The sequence below is a fragment of the Panthera leo genome, chromosome B4 (genome assembly GCF_018350215.1).
Source record: "Panthera leo isolate Ple1 chromosome B4, P.leo_Ple1_pat1.1, whole genome shotgun sequence".
Classification (NCBI taxonomy): domain Eukaryota; kingdom Metazoa; phylum Chordata; class Mammalia; order Carnivora; family Felidae; genus Panthera; species Panthera leo.
Genome location: NC_056685.1, coordinates 45,109,069 through 45,128,815, shown reverse-complemented (window position 1 = coordinate 45,128,815; position 19,747 = coordinate 45,109,069). Strand labels below are relative to the sequence as shown.

The 19,747-nt window shown below is 44.0% G+C and overlaps 1 long non-coding RNA gene across 2 annotated transcripts in view; it reads right to left on the bottom strand.

The window, feature by feature from the left end:
• The window catches only part of LOC122224247, a 28,328-nt gene extending 8,969 nt beyond the window's left edge, over nucleotides 1–19,359 (bottom strand). The window contains exon 1 of one of the 2 annotated variants that reach the window (XR_006204692.1): nucleotides 19,079–19,359. This is a non-coding gene — a long non-coding RNA (uncharacterized LOC122224247). The remainder of the gene's footprint in view (nucleotides 1–19,078) is intronic. The other variant, XR_006204693.1, reaches the window with a different exon arrangement.
• Nucleotides 19,360–19,747: the final 388 nt, after the last annotated feature.

Sequence of the window (19,747 nt, the reverse complement as noted above, 5' to 3'; positions counted from 1 at the left end):
GGAAACTCTGGTCTTCTGCAAAGTGGAGATGCCTTTAATCACAGGTCTGCTAATCAGTCTCACTGAATAGGCTACCCTGGAATGGGACTTTTTTCCTGGACAAACGAGGAAATGAAAAGAAAAGACGCCAAAGCCTTCATGCAGACTGTGACCCCACATGAAGACAAAACATCCCTGAGAGCTGGTATGGTTGGACAGGCAATGTTCCTTGTGCACTTCATATACAGGGTTTCCTCGCTGCCAGATGAACAGCCCCCCTACCCCCCAAGGCGCCAGAGACCAAGGAGAGTACCCCAAGCTCTCAAGACACAAAATAAAATGGAAGGAGACTCTCTTGTAAGTTTTCTCTTAAGATGAAAGATATAAAAGTCAGAGGCGGCTAAGGATCAATAAGGCAACGATTACCTAAAACCAAACAGACAAGACTCATAATCCAAAGAATGAATTCTTACAACTATCTTTCTCCTGCTGATTTAAATCTGGAAAGGAAAAGACAAAGAGACTTTTACCACCCTCATTCAATTGGACTTTGCAGACGGAAACTAGGGAGGCTGACTTTGGTAAGGATTTGTATCTTTTGCTAGTTTTTCAATTTTTTTAATGATTATTTCTTTTTGAAGGAGAGAGAGAGACAGAGCTTGAGCTGGGGAGGGGCAGAGAGAGAGGGAGACACAGAATCCGAAGCGGGTTCCGGGCTCTGAGCCGACAGCACAGAGCCCGACGCGGGGCTCGAACTCACAAGCTGTTAAGATCATGACCTGAGCCAAAGTCAGACGCTTAACTGCTGGGCAGGGAGGACAAGTTATGGGAAGGTGAGGGGCACAAATGTCTCATAAATAAGGGTTGTCTTGTTAATGCAGGGAAGAGTTGTCCCTGAACAGTATCTCTGTTCCTGGCCAGTGATATTTTTACAAATGGAAATTTCCTTTATAAATGGAAATTTCCTTCATAAAGGGGGGAATTTATATACTATGTTTAGGCAGTTAGAGGAAGTAAAAAAGCTTTTCCGGCATCTGCTGCTTCTCAAATTGCTTTGCTCAACATAATCCATGTGCCAAAGAGGCATATTTTGGGGTGGCATATTCCAGTACCCTCCAGCTACTTGTTCTGCTCCCGCCACCAATGAGACAGACTGCTCTGCGAGGTTCTGGTAGACTTCACGTGGGCCAATCCGATAGCGTCCTGCCCCGTGCTCGCACAGTGCACCTGCTGTCACGTGGTCAGGCACATTCCCATCGGCGTTAAGGGAGCTTGCGGGCACCATCACAAGGGAGCTAATGGCCCGTAGGGCAGACCTCTGACCAAACAGATAGAGGTGCCATCGAGAAAGCTCTTCCCTCATTCCAGCCAGATGGAGGGTCCTGAGATACATTTATTCAGGCAGCTTCTCAAAGACGATCAGGCAAATTCAAGCAATCAGTTGTATTTGATTCCACGCAGTGGCCGTCACTGAGAGAATGCGTCACTTTGTGTTGGCTGTCCCTCCTTACCCGACTCGCTCATGCTCTCCTGAGATGCTACTCACTAATCATGTAGCGATGTGTATGCTTCTCCTGCAGGCTCCGCTTCTGGGAAAGCCAGGTTAAGACAGGCCTCTTTAACAAATTACCTCTCAATGCCTCAGTTTCCTCATTTGAGAAATATAAGTTATAAGAACAGTGGCTGCCTCACAGGGTCGAATATTAAGCAAATTAACATATGTAATGCGCTTACTTAAGCGCCTGGCACCCAGTACGTGTCACAGATGTGCCCGTTTTATTCTGATTTATTCTAAGGGCAACGACGAGCCATTGAAGAATTTTAAGAAGGACTATCATGATCTGTTTGACAGTTTAATAAGTTCCCTCTTGGACCCATGTGGGAAATCGATTAGGGGGAGACAAGAGAACACGTGGAGAGACATTTATGAGCCTGTTGCAGTAGTAATGAGAAGAGAGTTTGGTAAGGCAGGACAGAGTATTAGCAGTGGAAACCCAAAGAAGAGGACAGATCCAAGAAACAACATCAGAAGCGGAACCCACCGAACTCTAAAAAACAGATGGGATGCAAAAGTGAGCAACAAAGGAAAACAACCTAAAAACTACATTGGTCTTCATGCTATGCGGACGATGTGCTGTAAAGCCAACCCTTTTTCTCAGGATAGGAAGTCAATTCTTTCCATCCTTAGCCCCCAGGTTTAGTGTTCTCTTTTTACTGGGATTGTCTTTGTTGAGTGCCTTGCCTGCTCTTCACCCACACATCCGACAACTGCCACCAAAATGGTATTGCCTACCACCCATGTTTAACCTGCTGCCCCTTCCTGGTCCCCAGGGATGGAATCATACAACAGAGAGGCACAGTCTTCATCTTGTGATGGCAGCTTCTGACTGCTCTTCCCAAGTCCTCAGCTCTTTCCACCTCAGCCCATGTACCTATAGCCTCACCTACTCCTAGAGGGCCATTTTCCTTCTTTCTTTTTTTTTAAATGTATGAATTTATTTTGAGAGAGTGAGAGAGAGAGAGAGGGAATGAGTGGGGAGGGGAAGAAAGAGAGAGGGACAGAGGATCCGAAGTGGGCTCGGTGGGGACAGAGAGAGCCTGATGTGGGGCTCGAACTCATGTACCGTAAGAGCTGACTGTCAGACGCTTAACCAACTGAGCCGCCCAGGCGTCCCCTAAAATGCCATTTTCATTCTCATTGGCTATATTCTTTCTCCACCTTTACTCGTTCCTCACTTCATGTCCTCAGAAACAGAAAAATGGTCCTTGACTTCTCAAACAAATCCCATTCATCTCTACTCAACCTCCTTTCAGCACAGGTCAGTTGACCCTTCTGATTGTTCAGGCCGAGAATTTTAGTCTTTCCATCTACTTTCCCTTCATTTATGGCCCACATTCAATTTGTCGGTAAATCCTGTTCGTTCTCCTTTCGCCAACTTCAACCACTCCTCACCCCCATGGCTCCTCGCCTGGTCCAAGTCACCGTGTCCTTCCTCTGGACTATTTCAATAGTTTTTCACTGGTGTCTCTGCTTGTACCCTTGCTCCCTGCAATCTGTTCTCAAGACAGTGGCCTGGGTGATCCTGTCAGAACCTGCAGATCACGTTACTCTTCTGCCCAGCATCTTTCAATGGCTTACCATCTCGCCCAAAGTAAAAGCCAGGGTCTTTTAGCCCCCTAACATCTGGCCCAGTTCCCTCTTAGCTCACCTTTTACTAGACCCCATTCACTCCAGTGCAGCCTCATTAACCCCCTTGCTGTCTCTCAAGCACACCAGGGATGCTACTCACTGTTCCTTTGGATGGCCATGTGATGGCCCCAGACCTCTATGTGGACGATTCCCTCACCTCCTTCAGGTCTTTGCTCAGACCTCACCTTCTCAGTGAAGGTCTTCCTGACCATCCTCCCTCCCCACCAACCATGACCCACCCTATTCCCTTCCCTGTGGGACTTTTCTCCAGGACACATCCCTATCGCATTACGTGTATTAACCTCAGATGGAACGAGCCTGGCTCCCATCATCTATCTGCCCATCCTCCCTTCTCACTTCTCAACCAGCTAAAGTCCTTTTGGACAGAGTGGAGGTGGCAGGAAGTTCGGCAGCGACCCCCTGCTGATAATTTGGGGTTTTCTCACGTCAGCGTCTGTCAATGACACGTATGGTTTGTTTTCATTATCTATATGTCGTCAACTGAAAAGTATCATTCTACACTAACTTCACAATAGCATGACCCCAAATTTTACACAAGTGATTCTTTACAGCCCTCCTTTGTTGTGGCTAGTCGGCTCATTATCTGTATCCTGTCCACAAGGACAGGAGTTTTTACCTATTCTTTTTGTGGCTGCATCTCCAGCACTTAAAACACTGGTGGCACACGGTAGGCCATCAATAAGCTGTGAATTAGGGGTGAATTAGTGAATGACTCATCCTCTCTGCATTTACCGTACATGACCCTCCGACTCTCAGAAATGAACAGAAGCCACTCCTCAATGAGAATGCTAATCTCATTTCATTTTCACAGCAACTTTATATTCCCATTTTTCACAGGAGGGCAAATCTGAAGGAAACAGGGTGTTTTATTCAAAAGTCACAGGAAAAGGAATTGTAGTGGTTGAGTGATTTACTCCAAGTCCACTCAAGAGAACCGAGATTCTAGCGTATGCTATCCTGACCATAAATCCGATACACTCCAGTATCCCGGAGCTTTGATTCTCTTTTGGATCAGGTGCCTTCATATTCTTTGACTCGATCTGTAACACCAGTCTTGGCCAACTAAGCTCAACACTCAAAATCCAGTTGGTCTGGTTTGCTTCGGTTTTTAATAACCGTGCTAACCTAGCAAAAGTGGGGCTGGTTGCCTAGCTCTGCCTGGTTGAAACAACAGGATTAGGTAGTCTGAAAACAGATGTTTCAATCCAGCTCATCTGCAAAAAAATATAAAGATTCAGGCTGTCAGTACCTGAAACCAAAGGCTATAACTCTCGGTTTATATAGAATTGCATGAGTATAGGGACTTAACCAAGTTCTGGTCAAACCATCTACGTACATCCTCGCATGGCCTTAACATGGCCCTTTCAAGGAATAATTTTTGTCATTTCTTCTTAATTCTGAGAAAGAAAGTACTATCTTTTTTTCTTTCTTTTTTGTAATGTTTACTAAATTTATTTTTGAGAGAGACGGAGACAGAGCATGAGTGGGGGAGGGGCAGAGAGAGAGGGAGACGCAGAATCTGAAGCAGGCTTCACGCTCCGAGCCATCAGCACAGAGCCCGACGCGGGGCTCGAACTCACCAACCGCGAGATCATGACCTGAGCCGAAGTCAGACGCTCAACCGACTGAACCACCCAGGCGCCCCAGAAAGTACTATCTTTTAAGTACCATCCAAATCCTTATATATAAGGCTATCGAGTACCTACTACATATACTACATAAATGGCACAATATTTCTTGTCTTCCTACTACATATACTACATAAATGGCACAATATTTCTTGTCTTCCTGTTCATAAGTATTTAGCTTTCTTTGTAAACTTCCATTTTCTCTTAGTCATCCATCTATCTTCCTTCTTCTCCCCCATCTTCCACAGCCCACTCCCACTCACAGAAAATTCATTATTATCAGGGGTTCACTCCGGTTTTCCTTCCCTTATGGCTTCCCCACTTCAACTATAGACTGCTTAGAGTTCCAAATCCATTTCTTTGTACAATCACAGATTGTAAATATTCAAAAGCTGGTGACTAAAGGAAGGGAGAGGAACCCCGTTCATGATTTGAACCAGAGAAAGGGAGCAGATGCTATCAGATGCCCCATTTTAATGGCATACAAATAACATGACTCAAACCGGTTCGGGTGCAGCCGGCATACATCAGACAGTAGGAGAAGGACTGCTGAGTTGGCAAAGGGGGTGTAAATAAAAGCTGACTTTAGTTTGACACCTATAATTACACCCAAGCCATAGTTTGCATTTTGATTGTCTAAGAAAGAAAGAAAGAAAGAAAGAAAGTGGATAGGAAGATTAAATTTTGTTTTTTTATTAATGGAACAGACTCAGATATTGTTTCCTTACAGAACTTTATCATTTATTTTATTTATTTTTATTCTTACAGAATTTAATTTTTTATTAAACATTTTTAAAGTTTATTTTTGAGAGAGAGAGAGTGAGCGAGCATGTGCACAAACAAGGGAGGGGCAGAGAGAGACAGGGGAGACAGAATTCCAAGCAGGCTCCCTGCTGTCAGCACAGAGCCCCATGTGGAGCTCGAACCCACGAACCATGAGATCATGACCTGAGCCAAAATCAAGAGTTGGACGCATAACCAACTGAGCCACCCAGACACCCCTAGAATTTATTTCAAACCAGAACTTTTCTTACAGAGGACACACGTGAAAATGGTAGGGAAAAAAAAAAAGAGCGTAATTGCTTAGACTTTCATAATAAATGCCGCATGGATTCTATAGGAAGCATTAATTACAATCCTGAATTAAACTTTGAAGTGGTTAGAGGAGAAACAGTGCCTCTGCCTAAATCTACATGTAATATTTCGACTGATTTAACAGTGTCCGGTAAGGAGTTATTTGGTGCAAAACAATTTTTTCCCTTTACTCTCCCAGGTTACTGGCCGCCCATCCCCCTAATCGAATGGACAAGAAAAAGATTAACAAGAGGAAAAACCCTAGGTCTCTCATATATTTTATATAGGAGTTCAGAAAGAAATGAAAAGTCAAAAAGGTAGCCAGATGGTTGACGTTTATACACCACCTTAGGCAGAAAAAAAAGAAAAGGGATTTTGAGGTCTGGGGAGGAGGAAGCAAGTTATGGGTGTTGAGGAGAGGAAATATATGGTAAATAAGGTTTATCTTCTTAGGCAGATAAGGTTTATCTTCTTGTCAGGCGACAAGAGTTGTCTTTGGGAGTCGCTTTTCTGCATCGGCTGGTTCTCAATTGCCTTTGGCTCACAATTATCCATATGCCAAATGGGCATATTTTGGGGGTGGTGTTTTCTGGTACGCTGTGGTATTCATGATTAACACAGAAGAGTTCCTGTCCTCAAGGAAATTTATAGCCTAAAAGGAAAATGAGATAGATGTATAAAGTGCTGTAGATGCTAAGAAAATGTAGAATTTGCTACTATTTAACAGATTTTAGGTTTTGTGAAGAAGGTGACATCTTAAGGATGGGTAGAATTTGTATCGCTGACAAATGGAGAGAAAATGGCAAGCAAACAGGCAGGAAATTTCAGGAAATGTTTAGTGATAGGTGAATAGTCATGTTTGGTTGAAGGAGATATTAGGAGAAATGCATTGGAGAAGAAAGCAAGTACCAAATCATGGGGTATTTGAGGCTGTTTGAGCTGTTTCATTTTTATTCTGTGAGTCCTAGGAAGTCCCTGAGCATTACTGAAAAGAATGTTGACATACTGAGTGTGAGTTTTAGAAAGTTCTTTGACAGTGGGGCACCTGGGTGGCTCAGTTGGTTGAGCATCTGACTTTGGCTCAGGTCATGATCTCATGGTTCATGAGTTTGAGCTCCGCATTGGGCTCTGTGCTGGCCAGGTGGAGCCTACCTGGGATTCTCTCTCTCTCTCTCTCTCTCTCTCTCTCTCTCTCTCTCTCTCTTTCTCACACACACACACACACACACACACAAAATAAATAGACTTAAAGAATAAAAGAAAGTTCTTTTTTTTTTTTTTAAAGTCCTTTGACAGCAGTTGGAGAATATTTACAGGAGGGAAGACTAGAGTCTCAGAATAGAGTAAGGAAACCATTATGTAACCTAGGACCTGGACTAGGTGAGGAAAATGAGATATATATGAAGGGTGTTTGGAGGTAGAATGCACGTGATTTGGCAACCGCTTAAATGCATACCTACCCATTCAGGGGAAAGGGAAGACACGTGGTGAGAGGAAAAGGCTTAAGTAAGGATTTTGTAAATTACAGAAGTTCAATTTGATTCACCCAAAAAGTTAAAAAGGAGAATTTATTCGCAAAATCAGGTTACTAACCTAACTTTGGGAACGTTAAAAAGGAGACAGCACGTCCCAAATGGAGTCACTTGTGCCCCAACCCCACGCCAGCAAACCTTGACTTCACTTGATTTCAGTTTCAATGCTCAGGAATGTAACCTTCAACCAGTCAACAGGGAATTACCTGGTCAGCACTAGTGAGATAATCTGCCAGATAGACCCCTTCCATTTGCTTGGGGAAAGCGACTGCCTGAAGCAATGTATTCTTTGCTCATAATATCCTTTTTTTTTTTTTTTTTTTTTTTTTTTGCTCCCTTTCCAGCTTTATTTATTTTTTTTTAATGTGTATTTATTTTGAAAGAGAGAGAGAGAGAGTGCAGGGGGTACATGCACTAGCAGGGAAAGGGCAGGGAGAGAGAGAGAGAGAGAGAGGGAGAGACAATACCAAGCAGGCTCTGCGCTGTCAGCACAAAGCCTGCCTCAGGGCTCAATCTCGCGAACCGAACCTCGAGATCATGATCTGAGCCAAAATCAAGAGTCAGATGCTTAACAGACTGAGCCATTCAGCCTCCCATCCCTTTCCACCTTTAAAAACCTTTCCTTTCCTACAGCTTGGGACCTTCTTATTGCTGGATGGGATGCCGCCCAACTCATGAATCATTGAATAAAGCCAATTAGATCTTCAAATTTACTCAGCTGGATTTTTGTTAATTCAAGAGGAAGGACAGAAATAGAGCCAACTACAGACAATTGAATCAGGGCCTCAGATGTCATTCTTCCCCCATATCCTCTCATTGAATGTAGACTTTATTCTTTTCTACTGCAGAGAAGCTCTCTCCATGCCCGTGGATCACCATCAAAGCTGGTTCTTCTAACTGAGCTCCTACAGAACGATGGGGTCTCCTCCTGAGCCAGTTTGGGCTTTTCCAGAGATGGACACTGATGGACGGGCTTGGGTCATGTATCCGTCTCTTGGGCCAGTCACTGGACCTGACATCTGAGGTGCTGATTTTGGCATTTCCTGCTAGAAAATCACTGTTGAGGGTCCCGGAAGGTATCGGAGGCATAGCCACAAGGGAACTTCTTGGGTATGGAGGCATCTCAGCTCCCTCAGTGGGGACCACAGCACAGAATACAGAGGAACATAAATTGTGAATGGGGTTCTGGGCCACAATGTTTGGGAGGATGATGATGCTTTGAACAGATAAAGAAATAGGTTTGGGTAAAGTAGCCAATTTTATTTTAGACATCTTATTTTTAAAGTATATCAGGCTATTCATGTGGCATTGTGCAGGAGGCCCTTAGAAATTGGGATATTTCATTTTTTTAGGAGAAATTGGTTTTTACACTGTAGATTTGGGAGTCATTAGCACATAGGTTATGATAAAGCTAAATGGATAAGACTGTTCAGAGAGGAGGGTGGAGGGCAGAATCTAGGAAATTTACATCATTTTAATGGTGGGCTTAAGGGGGTAAAATGACAAAATAGGCTGAGAAGGAGCTATCAAATAACAAGGAGGGAAATGGGTAAGAAGGTATAAAAAAAAAATCACTGAGTGATTTGTAGGTTCCCTTTTATCTTCTTTATGAAGTCACCAAATTACCTCTGGAGCACCTCTTATGGTCACTGGATTTTGTCAGGGCACCAAGGGAGATAGAAAAGACGTAGAAGACAGAGAGGTAAAATAATGGTAGACTGTTTGAGAATGTGCTTGGGGGGGAGGGGGGTGGGGTGCGGTGGGGAGTGGCTGGTCAGCACACTGATAATACTTGGCCCTTTTGCCACCTTTGGCATATGTACCAGAAGTTGCCATGACAGAATAAGGGGAAGAACGGAATGTGACAACCCGTGAAAGCGTTTGCTTATCAGCTCATTGTAACAGAAAATTACATATGAGACATAGTGCCTAACGAATAAATGGGTGGTTTCAAAGGATCATCACCCTCCTGGCTCAGAACAAGGCTAGGCTTAAAAATATCATATAATAATTGTTATTTAAAGAGAACAATCCTTTTGTCTGTTTGGGTAATAATTCGTTTTGCTTATAGTTTCTTTTTTTTAAATGTTTATTTATTTTGAGAGAGAGAGAGAGGGAGAGAGAAATAATCCCAAGCAGGCTCTATCAGCACAGAGCCCAATGAGGGGTGCGATCTCACAAACTGTGAGATCATGACCTGAGTCAAAATCAAAAGTCAGATCGTTAACCAACTGAGCCACCCAGGCACGCCTATACTTTCTTTTTTCTTTTTTCATCTTTATTTATTTTTGAGAGAGAGAGAGACGCAGAGTGCATGTGGGGGAGGGGCAGAGAGAGAGGGAGACACAGAACCCTTAGCAGGCTCCAGGCTCTGAACTGTCATCACAGAGCCCGACTGGTAGTTTGAACTCGTGAACTGTGAGATCAGTTGGCTACTTTTCTGACTAAGCCATCCAGGCTCCCCTATGTTTTCTTTTTTCCAATTGAGTTTCTCTAGCAAATGATGACAGATTAGTAAGAGGTCATCATGTAGTGAAACCATCACTGTATAAGAAGGTAGGAAACCAGGATTACGAGTTTTGAACACCACTCTCCTGTCCCTGCCTCTGCCCCACCACGCATATGAAACTGTACGTTCCAGCCCTGCAACCTCAAGGAAGTCACTTAATCTCTGGGTTTCAGTGGCCTCAACTAAAAAAAAAAAAAAAAAAAAAAAAAAAAATGGGAATGATAATATTTCTTTGGCTCCAGGACGAGGATCTTGGATGGCTTCTTGAGTGTCCTTCTGCTGTGGTATGATCATTCATTCATGTGCCACATGTACAGGGGATACAAGACTGAAAGGATTTTAGTTTTCCTGTCTCCCAAGAGCCTTACAATCTGGTCTGCGGAAACAAGGGCCATACAATTACAATTGGACACAAAAGTGGAGGCAGCTGAGATATACGGAGGGCATATGAGGACTTGGAGACTCATGTCAGGCCAGGGAAGTTTGGGGACTTCCTCAGGGGAAGTGACACTTGAGCTGAGCCTTGAAAGGGGTTTCCATGCCAATAATGAGAAGAGGGGTTCCAGGCAGAGACACTAGCACATGGTTTTAAAAGGAGACGTGTGTTGAGAAAGAACGGAAAGTAAAGTCATATTACTGGGCTATAAAGAACAAAGCATGAAGTTAATGAAAACTCGGGGCCGGACAGATGGTCAGATGTATCGCTCAACCAAAACAGTTACTAAGCACTCACTGGTTGAAAGGGATACAGTGGTCCCCATTACCCACAGGGGATATATTCTAAGACCCCCCCCAGGGGATGCCTGAAACCATGGCTAGTACCCAACCCTGTATATGCTGTTTTTTCCTATACATACACATGTATGGTAAAGTGTAACTTATAAATTAGGCACAGTAAGAGATGAACAACAACAATAATAAAATAGAACAGTTATAACAATACACTGTAACAAAAGTTATGTGAATATGGTCTTTGTCTCTCAAAGCTGCTTATTGTATTGCACTCGCCCTTCTTCTTGTGATGACATCGGATAATAAAATGCCCACGTCATGAGATGAAGTGAGGTGAATGATGGAGGTGCTGTGACATAGCGTTAGGCTGCTATTGACCTTCTGAGGACCTTCATCCATAGGAAGATCATCTGCTTCTGGACCGCAGTTGACCATGCATAGCAATTGAAAGTCAGAAAGGGAAGCCCCAGGGAAGGGGGGTCCGATATGTACTAGACGCTGGGCTCACTAGGAATTACAAGATCCTGGAGAATGGTTTGGGAAGGCTATACAGTTAGAAAGAACAGAAATAAAGCTGTGAGAGAATCCAGGAAAGACACAGTAAAAATCTATGAAAGACAGTGGCTGGGGGAGGGGGAGAAAGATTTAGGAGATAGAAAGAACCCTTAGTTTACTGAATGAGGCATAAGGGGAGGGAAGGATGAAGGATCACTTTCAACTTTCTGGCTTGGGAAACTGAACGGACAATGGTGGTGTTCCCAGACATAGAGGGTATAGGAATAGAAGCAGGTTGGTGACAAGCGTGAAGTTTGGGCACTCATATCTTTCATCCTGCTTTTGTTTTATGACTGCAGTGTCATGCTTCATATTTCTGAAGGCACTGAAGTACTTTTGTTTGCCTTCTGCCTGCTTCTCACTCTTGCCTTCTGCAGAATTTGGGGGCCAGCGAGTAGAGAACGTTTCTGGCTTTACTCCAGACAGGTTGACTCCTTCATTGGCCACAGTCTCATTCTTGGGTGTTCTAGGCTGGAGGTTATTCTGCTCTGGTCAATAGTCACCCCTCTTCCTCCATGTCCTGACTTTCAGAACTTTCTTGGAATCTCTACTCCTTCTGTGGCTTCTATCTTACTCACTTTGTTGGGCTGTGTTAGGAATGTCCACACCTTCTTCTTTCTTTACCATGGTTTTAATGTGGTTTTTGGAAAAGAGGTAAGTGGGCATGCTCAATCTTCCATGTTAAGCCAGAAGCTCCAGAATTTGATCTATGATAGGATGTGTTTCATAGCTATGGCGTGTCTTGTAGAGATATAAGGTAGGTAGGTAGCTGTCTGTATGGACTTGGAATTCAGGAGGCAAATCTACATTACAGGTAAAGATCTGGAGTCACTGGTATAGAAATGACGGGTGGGGATGAGATTGCTTCGGGAAAGCATGCAGAAAGAAAATGGAATAGGAATTAAGCGTAATGCTGGGGACCATCAATATTTGAGACCATTGTTTTTCGGATACAATATTCCTGGTATCCTAGTTAGGGAGACTAACGATAGTTCAGAACGTTTCCCTTATGGATAAGAAGGACTTAACCGGGCTCTGCGAGCTCAGGAATGTTGCATTAGGCGTAAAAGCTGTAGTAAGATGATTAGGTGTAACAGAGTTGAACAGGGGGAGGCTAGGAGTTCCTGAGATGGGAAAGATAATCAAGGGTGTCAGCAGCTCCAGATGATGCTATCTAACTCTTTTGGTTCTGGGCCCATCCTTATGAATCTGATGAATGATGGCTCCCATGATCTGTTTTCCCATTCTTTTCTTCTGCTGAGAACGTGGCCCGGATTCAAGTACCATTGTTCAGTGTGATATGTCTTCATAGTCTCCACCCATACGGTAAACATTTACTGAGGCCTTAAAATATGCCAGACTCTGGGTGAGGTGCCAGGGATATGAAAATATATAAGATAACATTCCTGCCCTCAAAGAACTCCTATATATATGCATAGACTGCTCTTCGTACTCCAACTCAGTGCTGCTAACCTCCATTAATTTATTAGCAAAGATCTTGCCATTAGCTTTTAGGGAAAGTTTGGCTCCCCCTCATATAGGTAGATACGGAAATTCTTTATTTTGGTGCTCACTGTGGTCATTTTGTGTCCCTGGTTAAACAAAAGTGGGTTTTTTTTTTCTTTTTTTCTTTTTTTTTTAAATCTCTCTAAAGAGAGATAGAAAGGCACACTCTAACTCCATATATCACAGTGCCTGGTTAGCACAGTCAACTCTCACTGCATATTAGTTTACTTAATCTTTTTGTTTTTTATGACCTTAAAATATTATTAGTAAGCAAGGATTCTAAAAAACCACAAGCCACAGCACAACAGCAGATATCAGAGAGGGCCAATTAAAGAAAAGGTTGTTCACGAGTAGAATTTAAGATAAGCACAGTTGGCAAGCAGGTCATTGATTTTAAAAAATACAACTAATCAAAGAACAATTGTCTTTTGCCTTCCTTATAAACATCAACATCCAAACGTAGGTGAATTCTTTTAACCTGGAATTTAGGCTGTTGTATCTCTAATGTCTGTTTTTTTTTTTTTTTAAACCCCTGGGGGTTTTAAAAGTCTCCGAAGACAGAGGGAAAAATTAATTAAGCAAAGAATAAAAATGTAGGTTGGCAAAAGGGTAAGTGGAGAATTACTCTAGTATGGCGCATTATTATTATTACCTAAACTAATTAAATTTGTAACTAACAGGATAAGAGCAGTAATGGAATAAGAAGAAGGGAATTGGACTTTTTTTCTAGTGTAGGTAAAATTTGAAAATTTTTGTATTCATGGATCCGTTCCATCAACAAACACACTCAGCATGTGCCAGGCACAGTGCTGGGGATACCAAGATGAACTGGACGCCTCTTCCTTCTTAGGGAGATACGCACTAATAGCTAAGTGAATCCCCCCCCAAGAAAGTTACAGCGCGGTGTGTTGCAAGATGAACCGCGGTGTTGAAATTTGCTCCGGTTTTACTCCAGTTATCTGGTGCTGCCACCTGCTGGGCATTTTCTTTTCTACAGCGTTTAACCCCAGGCCCGGACAGAGAAACCAGAATTTCCTTGGTGGACAAGGCTGTCTGTCTCTGCCTGTTGGACCATGCGCTTTTTCTTGACGAGGACACCTGCCCTCCTCCTTTGCACTAAGCCTCCCCACCCCCCCGTGGTGGCACCAGCCCTAACTCTTCCAGAATTGCAGGCTCCTGTCTTTAGCCAGGCTGCTGAGTCACCAGCCCAGGATGCCCGGGGCAATTGCCTCACTTCTTCCTCTCCCTCCCTCCCAGTTCTGCTACTGAGCTTCTGTTTGAAGGTTTTGGTCCTCTCTGGCCTTCCTCCCGCTGTTGTGGGAGTTAGAGTTTCTTGCCAGGACACGGGTAGCGTGTGCCTGAGTTGCTCAACACGGGCAGGAAGAGGCCAAAGGCCTTGGCACCAAACACTTCCCCCCAGTTTTGAACTTACTCTCACTTCTGTGTAGGGGAGTGGTGTGGTGGGTGGGGGTCGTTTCCTTACTTCCTCCTGAGCAGTCTGGTTCAGGTCCTCTGCACTGCCTCAGAAGGCCGAGCAGAAGTCAGGGCTCAGGGGAATAAGCATTAAATAGGTCATTTGCTTTGCATCATCAATTCTTGAAGTGAGCTAAATGCCTCCGGGGGTGGTTTCCTCCTTAAAAAGGTGCCCACCAGGGACTGCACGGCCTCCGGCCTCATCTGGCCCTGCTTCCAGCCAAGGGCTTCCTACAGATTGCTACTCTTTTGCCCAGAAAACATCGATCTGCTTAATTCTTAGACTCCTTGGTTGGACACAGAATCATGGAGACCACCTTGTCCCATGGCCTGTCATCACATCAAAAATGACTCTGCATTTAAGTGGATCGGAATGACGGTTGGAAAATTAAATATCTTTTTTGAAGAAATGCAAGGCTTTATACTTTTTACCCTAAGCTAAATCACGAAGTGGAAAATATACTGAAGTGTATATACACAAATTTATTTCTAGCTGATGGACACTCCCCCACATTTGTCCTTCCTGACTCTGAATTGTTTTGTTTCCTTATTTATTTTTTAATTTACGTCCAAGTTAGTTAGCATATAGTATTAAAATGAGTTCGGGAGTAGATTCCAGTGATTCATCCCCTGTGTACAACACCCAGTGCTCATCCCAGCAAGCGTCCTCCCCAATGCCCCTTAACCATTTAGCCCATCCCCTCACCCACAAACCCTCCAGCAACCCTCCAGTTTGTTCTCTGTACTTAAGAGTCTCTTGTGTTTTGTCCCCCTCCCTGTTTTTATATTATGTTTGCTTCCCTTCCTTTATGTTCATCTGGTTTATAGCTTAAATTCCTCAGATGTTGACTCTGAAATTTTAAGAGCATATCTGGAGTTCAGTGAAATGCACTGAACCATGAGAAAGAAGGCCAGAGTGAACAGGATACTAAACAATTTAACTGCTGAATCTCTTTGCTGATACTCTATTTCTTGGTTCTTCTCTTTTCCATTTTAAGCTTGACACACCACCCCATCAACTCCTTCAGCTCTGATCTTTTCTCTGATGCTGCTTTCCTCTCCCTCCTTGCTAAACTTACTAGCGGTTATGGACCACCTTGAACACAGCCTGGAACACTTCCTACTTGAATTGTCCTAAGGAACCGCTGGGCCTAGCCAGCCCTGCCCCCTTCCATTATCCCATGTCTGAGGATGAAGTGATTTTCATGAGAAAAGTTACTGGGGAACTTGGTGTGGATTCTCAGTGCTCCCACCAGTGCTCCATCCAATAAGAGTATACCTCCCACAATGAAGTTATGATGTCCATATGTGACATTCTCTCTCTCTCTCTCTCTCTCTTTTTTAGGTAGGCAGCAATAAAAAATGATTAGGTCAGGAGCGCCTGGGTGGTTCATTCAGTGCAGCTTCCGACTTCGGCTCAGGTCATGATCTCACTGCTTGTGGGTTTGAGCCCTGCATTGGGCTCTGTACTGGCAGCTCGGAGCCTGTAGACTGCTTTGGATTCTCTCTCTCTCTCTCTCTCTCTCTCTCTCTCTCTCTCTGCCCCTCCCCTGCTCATTCTCTGTCTCTCTAATAAAAACATTTAAAAAAACCCTTTTTTTAAAAGAAATGATTAGGCTGGGGTGCCTGGGTGGCTCAGTCGGTTAAGCGTCCGACTTCGGCTCAGGTCATGATCTCTCAGTTCGTGAGTTCAAGCCCCGCATCGGGCTCTGTGCTGACAGCTCAGAGCCTGGAGCCTGTTTCAGATTCTGTGTCTCCCTCTCTCTCTCTGCCCCTCCCCTGCTCATGCTCTGTCTCTCTCTGTCTCAAAAATAAATAAACATTAAAAAAAAAATTAAAAAAAAAATTAAATAAATGATTAGGTCAGAGACAAGGAGATCCAGGGATGTGAATGTGGGGAGTGTGGGAAACAGGAAAGGGCGTGGGCACAGGTTATGGGGGGGGGTGGAGGGATGGGTGTAACTCTCAGATTAAGGGGCATTATCCGGGAAAGAGAGATTCGATTCCCCAGGCTGAATGTAGGCCTTGGAAATTAGGACTCAGAAGCTTTCAAGATCAAATCTTAATTCTTGAGTATATTTCACAATGTAAATGATCTATTTTAAGGTACCTCCCCCCACGCCCCCACCCCTTTCACTATATTTCATCGCTTTTACCAGAGGTGCAGAGTTAAGGGAAGGCAAGCAGGAGAGAAGTGAAAGTCTGATCTTTCAGAAAGATATGCACTTTTTTCTGGACACTTTTGAGAGTATAATTTAAAATTTAGTGCTAAACTGGGGGTTTTTCCCCCTTCTCATATCTATATTTTCTTTTCATATTTTTGTTTTACGGCTTAAAATATATTACAGAATTAGAACACGCTCTTTGCTTCAAGTCAAACAATATTGAAGTATATAAACAGAAAATAAGTGTCCTCCTTCAAAACTACATTCAAAACATTGGAGAGCTAATGCTAACGGTTTGATGTATCTTTTTACATTTTTATAATAACATGCCTAAGGACCTCCATTTTTCAACAAAAATAAGGTAACATACACTCCCACTGTAACTTCCTCTTCAAAAAATAATCTATATCAACATATTAATTGCTACAAAGTATTTCAGGCTTTGGATGTGCAGTTTTTATGCACCTCATCCTCACTGATAAGATATTTTCAAGCTTTTTCCAGTCTTTTGACACTGTAAATATTGTCAAAATAAAAATCTTTATACACATCTCTCTCCATTCTGGTTCTTTTATTTTTATTATTTATTTACTTATTTTTTATGTTTATTTATTTTTCACAGAGAGAGAGACAGACAGAGCATGAGCGGGCGAGGGGCAGAGAGAGAGGGAGACACAGAATCCAAGGCAGGCTCCAGGCTCCGAGCCATCAGCACAGAGCCTGACGCAGGGCTCCAACTCATGAGCCGTGAGATCATGACCAGAGCCGAAGTCGGACTCTCAACCGACTGAGCCACCCAGGTGCCCCGGCTCTTTTATTTTTAAAAGAGCCAAAGCAGGCTCCAGGCTCTGAGCTGTCCGCACAAAACCTGACGCAGGGCTTGAACTTATGAACTCTGAGATCATGACCTGAGCCAAAGATGGGTGCTTATCCAACTGAACCACCCAGGCGCCCCTGCATTTTTAATTTTAGTAGCTGTTGCCAGGTAACCCTCCCAAAAGACTTGGGAGTGCAAACTTTGCATTACCACGGGATGGCTTATATACACATTTTCATGATTTCTCTGTAACTGATTCCAGCTTAGTTCATGAGCCTCCATTTTTCACTTGTACCCTGATTAATTTACTCTCACTTTAAAGCTCAGTCTCTTACGAGTAACTCAATCCTCCAACCCTGCTCTAGTCCTTTTGTTCCTGGATGGCCTCTGAGTTTGAGAGGCGCTTGTGTGAAATTGTGGCATCAGGGGTGGGCATGTGTGGGTTCGGACCACAGATGTCTCTGTCTGGGCTTGCCTGGGGCACTGCTCTCTGGTGCTGCTGCTGGGGCTCCTGCTGTCACACCTCAATTCTCTATCTTCCTTGTCCTAATCACAAAGATGCACCTGTGCACTCAGCTTCTCGGGGAGCCTGGTGATTCCAGGCCCTTCCCCTGCATCACGCTGGGGTATAAGACTCTGTCAGGGTCCCTCAGACCCTTACGACCAGCCCCAGCCCTGATCCTTGTCCTGCTCGGGCAGATGTAAAGGTGTCCTCTGAGGTTTAGAGTCACTCAGGTTGTCCGCGAAGTCAAGCGATGGTTCTATTTGCTCTGGAATGCCTCAGAGGTATTCAAGCTTATGCTGCCTCTCACAGAGACTTGGCCTTCTGGGAAGGAGTGGAAATCCTAGGCCCCACCAGTCATTGAGCCCTTAGCACATCCCCCACAATCCTTGCTTTCCCATGGGTTGGCAAAACCCTATCCTCTGAGCAGGACACCTTTTATGACATCACATACTCCTCTGTGTGGTTATGGTATAAATATCAGGTACTCGGCCCTCCAAGTTTTGGCTGTGGGTATTTCAAGCCAGACTTTGGGGATTAAAAAAAACCCCTAAGATGTTTTGTTTTTTGTTTTGTTTTGTTTTTTTCGTCAAGTACCTGGCTCGTAATTGAAAGTCAAAGCTTATAAGACCTTTTGCTCTGCTATGGACTTTACAAAATTATTTTCAAGAGCTTAAAAGTTAAGCATTTAATTGTTCACCCTGTATCATCTCTTTATCTCGAGCTCTAAAAAACCGAACACTCCTTGAATGGTGGGGGAAAAAACAGATAAATAAAAGGAATTTTTTAAAAACCCACATAAATATGCAAATATTACCCCATCACAAGAAAAAAAATATATTCATTGCACAATTAATGACAGAGGTGGTGAAAAAAACTTTTATTTGCAAGAACTCCATCCTGGCGGGGAGGAATTGGATCGGAAGAAAACCCTTAAACCGCCGTGGGGTGAAGACGGAGATCCTAGGGACATGTTATAACACAAGTTGGTTTCCTAACTACTACCCGTAAGCCAAAGGAAGGAATTTGTTTGCACCAGTGAGGGAGCAGGGAGGTTAATGAGCAGAGGAGACTGAGGCAGAGAGAAGGCAAGCAAGACGGCAGGTTGACGCACACTGCAAATTGTGGCAGGTTCTGTGATTTCCTAAATCTCCGCTACATTCCCTCAATCCAGGAGAAAAACGTTTGGGCTAAGTGGATACGGGAAAGAGCTGCCCTCGGAGCGCAACAAAACGCAGCACGAAACAGAACCAACTGTAAGTGGACAGAAAGCGAAGTAAAGCCTGCTCCCACGCGGTTCCCCACCCCCGTTGCTCTGGCAATTTACTGGCTCCTCCCTCTTCTTTAGTATCCATCTCCGCTTGGACCCAACTCGGGGGCGCTGTGTTTTCCTACCTTTATGCAATGGTCTGCCCTTCCTCCTCTGCTGCAAACGAGCACCACCGGAGAACCACAGTCACCCACAAACCTGATTCCCGGGTTGCTTAAAGAAAAAACAACAACAACAAAAACCCAACGACTTATTGTACCTTCAAGAGACGTTTTTTTTCACCTTCACTTGGAGTCTCGGCGAGCCACGTGACGTTGCGCATGCGTTCGCCCTGCCTTCAGGTGTGATGCTTTTCGTGCGCTCACAGGCACGCGCGCGTGTATTTGATAACTGCAGTAAGACTCATTGCGTGCTGCATGTCTCGAGTAATATCAGTGTATACCCAGATATTGTATAATGTGTGTACGCATTTGCGGATTTTGAATGTTGTACATAATCCGAATATAAGTCCTTCGAATAATTATATTCCTGTTTCTATTGTAAATATTATGTATAAATAGACACTCGGACGTTAACTCGCTGCCATTAAGACCATCCTCAGCATGGGGGCGCCTGGGTGGCTCAGTCGGTTAAGCGTCCGACTTCCCTTCAGGTCATGATCTCACAGTCGGTGAGTTCGAGCCCCGGCTGGGGCTCTGTGCTGACAGCTCGGAGCCTGGAGCCTGCTTCGGATTCTGTGTCTTCTTCTATCTCTGCCCTTCCCCCACTTGTGCTCTGTATCTGTCTCTCAAAAA